Source organism: Marmota flaviventris, chromosome 2 (assembly GCF_047511675.1).
Source record: "Marmota flaviventris isolate mMarFla1 chromosome 2, mMarFla1.hap1, whole genome shotgun sequence".
Classification (NCBI taxonomy): Eukaryota; Metazoa; Chordata; class Mammalia; order Rodentia; family Sciuridae; genus Marmota; species Marmota flaviventris.
In genome coordinates this window covers 135,476,126-135,486,573 of record NC_092499.1, presented here as the reverse complement: position 1 = coordinate 135,486,573, position 10,448 = coordinate 135,476,126, and the positions used below count along the sequence as shown (strand labels likewise).

The 10,448-nt window shown below is 35.9% G+C and overlaps 1 pseudogene; it reads left to right on the top strand.

Moving 5' to 3' along the window:
* Positions 1–1,122: 1,122 nt before the first annotated feature.
* Positions 1,123–1,430, top strand: LOC114080735 (cytochrome c oxidase subunit 7A2, mitochondrial pseudogene; annotated as a pseudogene).
* Positions 1,431–10,448: the final 9,018 nt, after the last annotated feature.

Genomic DNA, 10,448 nt, shown 5'->3' with positions numbered 1-10,448 from the left:
AATTGATAAATATTTGAGTAGATATATATGTTTAACTCAGTTATAAAATGTGTACATGTATTTAAACATCACAATACTCCATTGATATGTACAATTTTTATGTACAAAAGATACAATCTATATACAGAGAAAAAAAGGAACAGGAGAAATTATTCATATTGTTTGAAACAATAATGACCTGATGATTTCCTCTAAATTAATGTCAAACACCAGACTATGGTTCTAGGAAGCTCAGAGAACACTAAACAGGATAAATGCCAAAGGAAACAAACCTGTAATTAGGCATATCATTTTCACACAACAGAAAAACAAAGTTAAAGAAAAAAAAATCCTGGGCTGGGGTTGTGGCTCAGCGGTAGAGTGCTTGCCTAGCATGCTTGAGGCCTTTGGTTCCTCACTCAGCATCACATAAAAATAAATAAATAAAAATAAAGGTATTCAACAACAACAACAATTAAAAAAAAATTCTGAGGGAAGCCATGGGGGGAAAACACCTTAACTATAGTTGAGCTAGGCGTGGAGGCACATGCCTATAATCCCAGCTAGCTGGTTGAGGCAGAAGGATTCCAGTGAGACAATGTCTCAAAATAAAAATAATAAAAAGGGGGGCGGGGGCATGGCTTGGTGGTAGAGCAGCTGCCTAGCTTTTGTGCACCTGGGTTCAATGCCTGGTACTGGAAAAAAGACTGGAGAGGGAGGGAGTGGGGAGAGAATGGGGAAGGAGAGAGAGAGAGAGAGAGAGAGAGAGAGAGAGAGAGAGAGATTGAGAGATGTTGACTGATTGAAAGTGTTGAGGAGGGAAAAAGAAAGAACCCAAATCAATCTGGAAATCTGTATCCTGTGAAATTATCCCTCAGTAATAAAGCAGTAATAAAGACTTTCTCAGACACACAAAATTGATGGAATTTGTTGGAATAAAATGACAAAATGTTAAAAGAAGTTTTTCAGGAAGAAAGAAAATAATATAAGTCTGAAACTCGGATCTCTTAAAGTACAACAAAGAAGGACTAAGTAAACATTTAAAACTTTTTCTTTTTTTTTCCCACTGTTAAAAATTTTTAACTTCGGATTTTCGATCTCAGCATTCAGTTGCTGCGGTTGGTGGGCAGTAAATGAGACAAGATGCTGCGGAATTTGCTGTGTTTTCTTCAGATTGCCCAAAGGACCATTAGCACTGCTTCACACATTTTGAAAATAACGTTCCAGAGAAACAAAAGCTGTTTCAGGAGGATAATGGAATTCCAGTGCATCTAAAGGGTGGAGTAGCTGATGCCCTGCTGTATAGAGCCACCATGATTCTTACAGTTGGTGGAACAGGTTATGCCATGTATCAGTTGGCCATGGCTTTCCCAAGAAGCAAGACTGACTGCTGTCATCTCAGTAATCATTTGGTTCATTTTAATTCAGCTCTCTATGGATCAGTAGTCTGATAAATAACTGAGCTCTTCTTTGGGGATCAATATTTATTGACTTGTACTAACTGGCACCAATAAAGCAATCTTTACCCTGAAAAAAAATTTAAATTTAATTTAATTTAAAATGGGATTATGTTTTTACAAGAAGATCTTAGAACACAAAGACTGATTTTTTTGTTTTTTAATATTTATTTTTTAGTTGTAATTGGACACAATACCTTTATTTTATTTATTTATTTTTATGTGGTGCTGAGGATCGAACCCAGGGCCTCACACCTGCTAGGTGAGCGCTCTACTGCTGAGCCACAACCTCAGCCCACAAAGATTGATTTTTAAAAAAATGGTTTCTTTCCTTCACTGAAACTCAAATATTAACACACACACACACACAAAAAAAAAAAAAATCTTAGGAATTTTTTTTTAAACATCATGTTTTTCTTTTCCATTTCAATACATCTATGGTTGACAAACATGCAAAATAAATAATTTTCCAATCAAAGACCTTTAGTAAAAATATGCAAATTAAAAATGAAGTATTTGAGTGGCTGGGGTTGTGGCTCAGTGGTAGAGCATTCGCCTCAAATGTGTGAGGCACTGGGTTCAGTTCTCAGCACCACATATAAATAAAGAACAAAGGTCCATCAACAACTAAAATGAATCAATAAATTAAAAAATGAAGTAATTTGATTTACTTATTGGCCATGAAATCCAGCAAGAAACTTCCCTTTGTCCCTCCCCTCAAAATAGCTGCCATCAATTTCTAGAGGATTGATGGCATTAATCATACCTTAGCTCTCCCTTGTCAGCATCCATATATCCCTGGTTCAGCCTATGAAAATTAATGTTGTAGTTATAGTTATTAAAAATGCCCCACCATTTTCTTCACCATGTTATACCTTGACAAGGAACCTATCAACCATACCCAATTTGGGCAGTGACCCAGGAGAAACATAATGGCCTGACTGAAGAATTAACTATATACATTCTGGGTCTACCACTTAAAGAGGATATTAATGGAAATGTAAAATTTTAGGAGGCATTCTTTTTCTCTCCTGTCCAAGTTACCAGCATGTATATTACCAGAAAGTAAAGAATAGAGGAAGATGACAAGAGCCATATACATGAAACCTCCCTAGAGCTAAAAGCACACTAAATGAAATCCAAACTATAGTGGGCCAAAGAACTGACTCTCGGTGAGGAAGAGAATCATAAATTAGGGAACAATTTCAATGCATTGAAGGTACAGCAATTTGCACTAGCATTATTAAAATTTCCATCTTTTCTAAGGGCTGTGCATGTGCTTCATTGTTGAATTTGGTACCAGCTATTAAGAAATAGCCAAATAGATTATCCACCACCCAACATCCACCTGCCAAGCGCCCACCATTTGCCTGCAGACCACCCACAGACTGCCCACTGCCCATTGTTGCCTGGAAATCCATTGTCAGAAACCTGCAGGTTTGGTTACACATGGCCACTGCCATCTTGGGACACCAGCCAGGGCCTGAGAATCCAGGGCCAAGGGGCCTGCAGGTTTGTCACTGCCACTGCTGCCATCTTGGGGCATGACTGCCTCAGTCTGAGTACACCAGCCAGGGCCTGGAGATATATTGTTGGGGTATTTGCAGGTCTGGTTGCACCTGAGGTCCTCCTGCTGGGTGTGCTAGTGGCTGCCATCTTGGTGCCTCTTTGCAGAGTTGCTCCTTTGTGTGAGCACATCCCTGGTGGTCTCTCTGCAAGTTAGAATGGCATTGATATCTTGGGACTGCAGCAAGATGAATCCTGGAGAATCTGAAGCCCAGGTCCATCAGATTGCAGCTGAGACTGTGTGGGCCAGTCTGGGCCTGTCACGCCTGTGGAAAGCTGGAGACTGGGGGTAGTTTGGGGGTGGGGTGGGGTGGGGGAGTACAGGTTGGAGAAAATCAGGCTCTCTCCAGCTTAATGAGTCCTAAAGTATACAGGTACAGAAGAGGCCGGCTACAATGGGTGGGAAGACTGGAAGAGGGCATGAGAGCATCTTCCTATCGGCTCACCCAGCCAACTGGAAAATCCAGACAACCTCACCTATTGGCAGAGAAGGGAAACCGAGTGGTGAAGGTGCTCCCCATCCCATTGTCTTGACAAGGTCACAGTGAGGATAAGTGCTGGGAAAGCTGCACTGGTGGGAAAATAAAACTTTTTTATGTAATTGGGACTTTTTATTTTCATGCTCATATTCCTGACAGGAAGCATGAGTATGCTTAATGCCAAACCAAATTAAATTTCAGATAGCTAGAACGTAACAAGTAATTCATGCCTTGAAGGCTGTTCTACTACTTCTCAGCATATCGAGGACAAAATAGAAGGCTGTTCTACTATCTCAGCACATTGAGGACAAAACTGATAATGAAAAACAATCATTCTCCAAAAGGTCATGAGAACTTTAGGCACCACATTGATTATATCAACTAAGAGCCCAAGCCCATATTTCCGGCCTCTTAGAAAGCCTAATTATTATGCTTATTGAACAAAGCCCACCATATATAGTTTTATTTGATTAAGGTTAAGTTATGATATACACTTAGGAAAGTTAAGGCAAATAAAGATATATTCCCCCACCACCGCCTTTTCTATAAATCCTCTTTTACCTCACATAGGTACTTATGATGAGCATAGTTAATATTGGCGGTAAATGTTCAGAACTTGCCTTTCAGTGAAAGAGATTACAAAGATATAAGAACTAGTGTACCTTGACTAAGAAACAAAGAAACTCTTTAAGAAAGCAGCTCAACCAGTTTTATGAGAGTAAATGTAGGAACTAATTATAGTAGCTTTATAAGATACATTTTTAGAATAATATTAGAAATATCATTTTATTTAGATTCTTAAGTTTAGAATTCTTTTTTAATATATTCTTTTTTATAGTTGGAAACAATACTTTTCATTTTATTTATTTATGTTTATGTGGTGCTGAGGATTGAACTCAGAGCCTTGCACGTTCCAGGTGAGTGCTCTACCGCTGAGCTACAACCCCAGCTCCAAGTTTAGAATTCTTAAGTTTTTAGCTGTATGGGTCCTTAAGGTGCTTTAAGAATAGTTTATAGACTTTAGGATATTTTAAGTATAAGATTTAAGGGGACTTCTTTGGATGGGGATCTTAATACAGATGTACTTTAAACTTAAAAGTTAACGATAGGTTGGGCGACTTAGAGCCTGGTTACGTAGTTTGGCATCTGTTTATAACAAAATAGTACATCTTGGGAAAATCTGAAAAATGTAAATGAGTGATGCATTTTATTAGTGGTTTTGTACCCATAATAAGTGATAAGGAAATGTCACATCCTAGAAAAATGCAAATTGATGACACATTTTTCTATACCCATAATGATTGTTAAGGAAATGTCACATCTTGGCAAAATCTGGAAATTGTAAAATCATTGATGTATTCTGAATCCATAATGATGAGAAAAATTGCAATAAAAGATGACCCAGAGAAAGCTGTATTCTGAATCCATAATGATGAGAAAAACTGCAATAAAAGATGACCCAGAGAAAGCTGCATTAGAGCGTTCTCTCTCTCTCTCTCTCTCTCTCTCTCTCTCTCAGATTGCTCCAATGGAATGACTCCTTGTCTTTTCCTTTGTGCCAATGCCACTCATCCTTCAGTATGCCCTGGACCCTGCTGTGGCAGGACCCCGGCAGCAGAGAAAATTTTTGAAAGCCAAAGAAAGCAATCAGTCAATTTTTCATAGACTCCTTCCCCTATCTCTCTTACATCTCTGCCATCTTAAAATCCAAATATTTTGCATGCATCAATTTATTAAGGAGTGGGATGTCTGAACAGTATATTACAGTTTGGCTGTGAATTCTTATGTTTTTACTTTAAAAAAAAAAATTTAACTCACTTATGTGTCTCCCTAGATTCTCTTACTCAACTTCTCTCAAGCTAACAGCCAACCTCTATTAATTCCTCCTTCATTCTTATAATTTTTTACTTCTATCTTCTCTCCTTCTCCCTCTTAAACATCACATCCTATGCTACCTCTGTCCTCTCTTTGTTCATCACTTGAAATGGTAAACCCTTTTAGCAAACTTACTGTTTTCATTACATAATTGAACACATCATTTCTGTTTATTGTGATAAAACTGTAGACACCTCAATAGAAGGTATTTGGTTTAAGGTTATATATTATTTACACTGGGTTCTATTAATATTGGTCTCCCCTTAAAGGTGAGGTATTGGAAGCCTTCAGAGATACTATAAGACTACAGGGTATGAGCTGGGGTTGTGGCTCAGTGGTAGAGCGCTCGCCTGGCACGTGTGAGGCCCTGGGTTCGATCCTCAGCACCACATAAAAATAAATAAATAAAGGTATTGTGTCCAACTACAACTGAAAAATAAGTTTAAAAAAAAGACTACAGGGTAGAAATTGTACTGCCTCAGATCCAAACCTCTAGATGGGAAGACACACAAACAATATGAAAAAAACAAGGGAACAAAGTGCCTCAAACAAACCAAGATGTTCCAACAATAAAATCCATAGACAACACAGTAGAGGAAATGTTAGAGGAGTTTAGAATATACATAGTTAAATTAATTTGTGAAGTAAAGGATAGTACAAGGAGTGAAATCAAAGTGAAAATACAGGAAGTGAAAGATAACTTCAATAAAGAGAGATTGTGGATAAAAACAAGCAGAAATCCTCGAAATAAAGGAATCACTAAACCAAATTATAAATTCAATAGAAAGCATCACCAACAGTCTAGACCACTTGGAAGACAGATCCTCAGGCAATGAAGACAAAATATATACTCTTGAAAATAAAGTTGACCATACAGAAAAGACAGTAAAAAAATCATGAACAGAAATTTCAATAAATATGGATAACATGAAAAGGCCAAATGTAAGATTTGTTGGAATAGTCAAAGAGATGTAATATAGAGATGCAAACCAAAGGAATGCACAATCTTTTCAGTGACATAATATCAGAAAAATCCCCAAATCTAAAGATTAAAATGAAGGGACTGGGGCTGGGGCTCAGTGGTAGCACACTTTCCTGGCATGTTTGAGGAATTGGGTTTGAGTCTCAGCACCACATATAAATAAATAAAATAAAGGTCTATCACCAACTAAAAAAATATTTTTTTAAAAAAGATTGAAATGAAAAATCAACTAAAAGAGGCTGATAGGACCCCAAATGTACAAAATTAGAGACCCACACCAAGAAACATTACAATGAGAATGACTAACATACAAAATAAGGATATAATTTTAAAGGCTGAGAGAGAAAAAAATCAAATTACAAATGGGGGAAACCAATTCAGATCTCAGCTGATTTCTCAATGCAGACTCTCAATGCCAGGAGGTCCTAGAATAACATATACCAAGCTCTAAAAGAAAATGGATGCCAACTGAAAATTTAATGTACAGCAAAATTAAGTTTCAGATTTGAAGATGAAATAAAAACATTTCATAATAAATAAAAATTAAAAGAATTTAAAACCAGAAGTCTGCACTAAAGAACATTCTCAGCAAAATATTCCATGAGGAGGAAATGAAAAAAAAAAAAAAAAAAAGAAAAGAAGCAAAGGGAGGAACTACACTAAAGGAAAAGTCAATCAAAGGAGAAACTAAGTCAAGTTAAAAGCCAAAACTAAACCAAAAATAACCAGAAATACAAATCGTATCTCCATAATAACTCTGAATGTTTATGGCCTAAACTCATCAATCAAAATACATAGACTAGCAGATTGTATTTTTTAAAAAAAGACCCAACAATATGCTGTCTTCAAGGGACTCACCACCTAGGAAAAGACACCCACAGACTGAAGGTAAAAGAATGGGAAAAAACATATCACTCACATGGACTGTATAAACAAGCAGGGGTTTCCATATTCATATCAGATAAAGTGGACTTCAAGCCAAAGTTAGTCAGAAGGACATTTCATACTGCTTAATGAAATCATAAATTAACAAGACATAGCAATTATAAATATATGTGCCCCAAACAATGGAGCATCTACCTACATCAAACAAATCCTTCTCAATTTCAAGAATCAAATAGACCATAACACAATAATACTGGGTGACTTTAATATACTTCTCTCACCATTGGATACATCTTCCAAACAAAAACTAAACAAAGAAACTGTAGAACTAAATATTACAATCAATAATTTAGACTTAATGGACATATAAAAGAGAATTTCATCCATCATTGAGCAAATACACTTTTTTCTCTATTTTCTCTAAAATAGACCATATGGCACAAAGTAACTCTTAGCAAATTAAAAAATAGAAATACAACCCTGCATTCTATCAGATCATAATGAAATAAAACTATAAATCAATGATAAAATAAAAAATAGAAGCTACTCCAACACCTGGAGATTAAATAACATGCTATTGAATGACAAATTGAGAGCAGAAGACATTAGGGAGGAAATAAAAAAATACTTAGAGGTAGATGAGAACACTGATACAAGATATCAAAATCTATAAGACACTATGAAAGCAGTGCTAAGAGAAAAGTTCAAGGCATTGAGCTCATTCATTAAAATAATAAAAAGCCAACAAATAAATGACTTAACATTACATCTCAAAGTCCTAGGGGAAAAAAAAAGAACAAATCAACACCAAAAGCAATAGAAGACAGGAAAGAATTAAAATGAGAGCTGAAATCAATGAAGTTGAAACAAAAGAAACAATTCAAAAAATTGACAAAACTAAAAATTGGTTCTTTGAAAAATAAATTAGATTGATAAACCCTTAGCTACACTAGCAAAGAGAGAGAAAACCCAAATTACTAAAATTCATGATGAAAAAGGAAATAAAGGAATCACTAAACCAAATTATAAATTCAATAGAAAGCATCATCAACAGTCTAGACCACTTGGAGACAGAACCTCAGGCAATGAAGACAAAATATATACTCTTGAAAATAAAGTTGACCATACAGAAAAGATGGTAAAAAATCATGAACAGAAATTTCAAGAAATATGGGATAGCATGTCTGTCAAGACAGACACTACTGAAATACAGAAGATAATTAGAAACTATTTTGAAAACTTATACTTCAATAAAATAGAAAATCTCAAAGACATTGACAAATTTCTAGAAATGTATGAACTGTCCAGACTAAATCAAGAGGACATACACAATTTAAAAAGATCAATTTCAAGCAATGAAATAGAAGATGCCATCAAAATCTTACCAACCAAGAAAAACCCTGGAACAGACAGACTCTCAGCTGGGTTCTACAAGACCTTCAGAGAATTAACACAAAACTTCTCAAATTATACCATGAAATAGAAAAGGAAGGAACCCTTCTGAACTCATTCTACCAGGCTAATATCACCCTGATATCAAACCAGACAAACACACATCAAGGAAAGAAAACTTCAGACCAATATCTCTGATGAACAAACATGCAAAAATTCTCAATAAAATTCTGGCAAATTAAAAAACATATTAAAAAGATAATGCACCATGATCAAGTGGTGTTCATCCCAGGGATGCAAGGTTAGTTCAACATATGGAAATCAATAAACTTCATCACATCAATAGACTTAAAGATGAGAATCATATGCTCATCTCAGTAGATGCAGAAAAAGCATTTGACAAAATAGAGCACCTCTTAATACTTGGGAATCAACCTAACAAAAGAGGTGAAAGACTTCTACAATGAAAACTACAGAGAACTAAAGAAAAAAATTGAAGAAGGCCTTAAAATATGGAAAGACCTCACATGCTCTTGGATAGATAGAGTTAATATCGACAAAATGGCTATACATGTTTCTGCTTCTTCTATTTCTATGAAGAACATAGAAAAAAGTAATGAAAGTCATTTAGAAAACCCAGAATAGCTAAAGAAATCCTTAGCAAGGAAAGTGAAGTGAGATGAATCATAATACCAGTCCTTGAATTATACTACAGAGCTATGGTAACAAAAACAGAATGGTATTGGCACCAAAACAGACATGTAGACCAATGGTACAGAATAGAAGATACAGAGAGAAGCCCACATAAATACAGTTATCTCGTATTAGATAAAGGCACCAAAAAACACATTGGAGAAAAATAGCCTCTTCAACAAATGGTGATGGGAAAACTGGAAATCCATATGTAGCAAAATGAAATTAAGTGTCTATCTTACGTCCTGCACAAAAATCAACTCAAGTAGATCAAAGACTTAGGCACTAGAACAGAGACATTGTGCCTAACAGAGGAAAAAGTAGGACCAAATCTCCACCATGTCAGCTTAGAAACTGACTTCCTTAATCAGACTCCTAAAGTGCAAGAAGTGAAATCAAAAATCAATAAATGGGACAGATTCAAACTAAAAAGCTTCTTCTCAACAAAGGAAAGAATCAATAACATGAAGAAAGAGCCTACAGAACAGGAGAAAATCTTTACACTACCTCAGAGCACAAATCTCCAGGATATATAGAACTCAAAAAAAACCAAATAACCCAGTCAACAAATGGGCTAAGGAACTGAACAGAAGAAACATAATCGATCAATAAACATATGAAAAAATGTTCATCAATCCCTATCAATTAGAGAAATGCAAATCAAAACTACTCTAATATTTCATCTCACTTCAGTCAGAATGGCAATTATCAAGAATATAAGCAACAACAAGTGTTGCCAAGGATGCCAGGGAAAAGGTACACTCATACATTGCTGTGGGGCAGCAAATTGGTGCAACCACTCTGGAAAGCAGTATGGAGATTCCTCAGAAAACTTGGAATGGAACCACCCAGTTATCCCACTCCTTGGTTTATAACCAAAGGATTTAAAATCAGCATATTACAATGACACGGCCTCATCAATGTTTATAGCAGTTTAGTTCACAATAGTTAAAGTATGGAACCAACCTAGATGCTCTTCAACAGATGAATGGATAAAGAAAATGTGGTACATATGTACAATGAAATATTACTCATCCTTAAATAAGAATGAAATTATGGCATTGCAGGTAAATGGATGGAGCTGGAGAATATCAAGCTAAGCAAAATAAGCCAAACCCAATAAACCAAAGGCCAAATGTT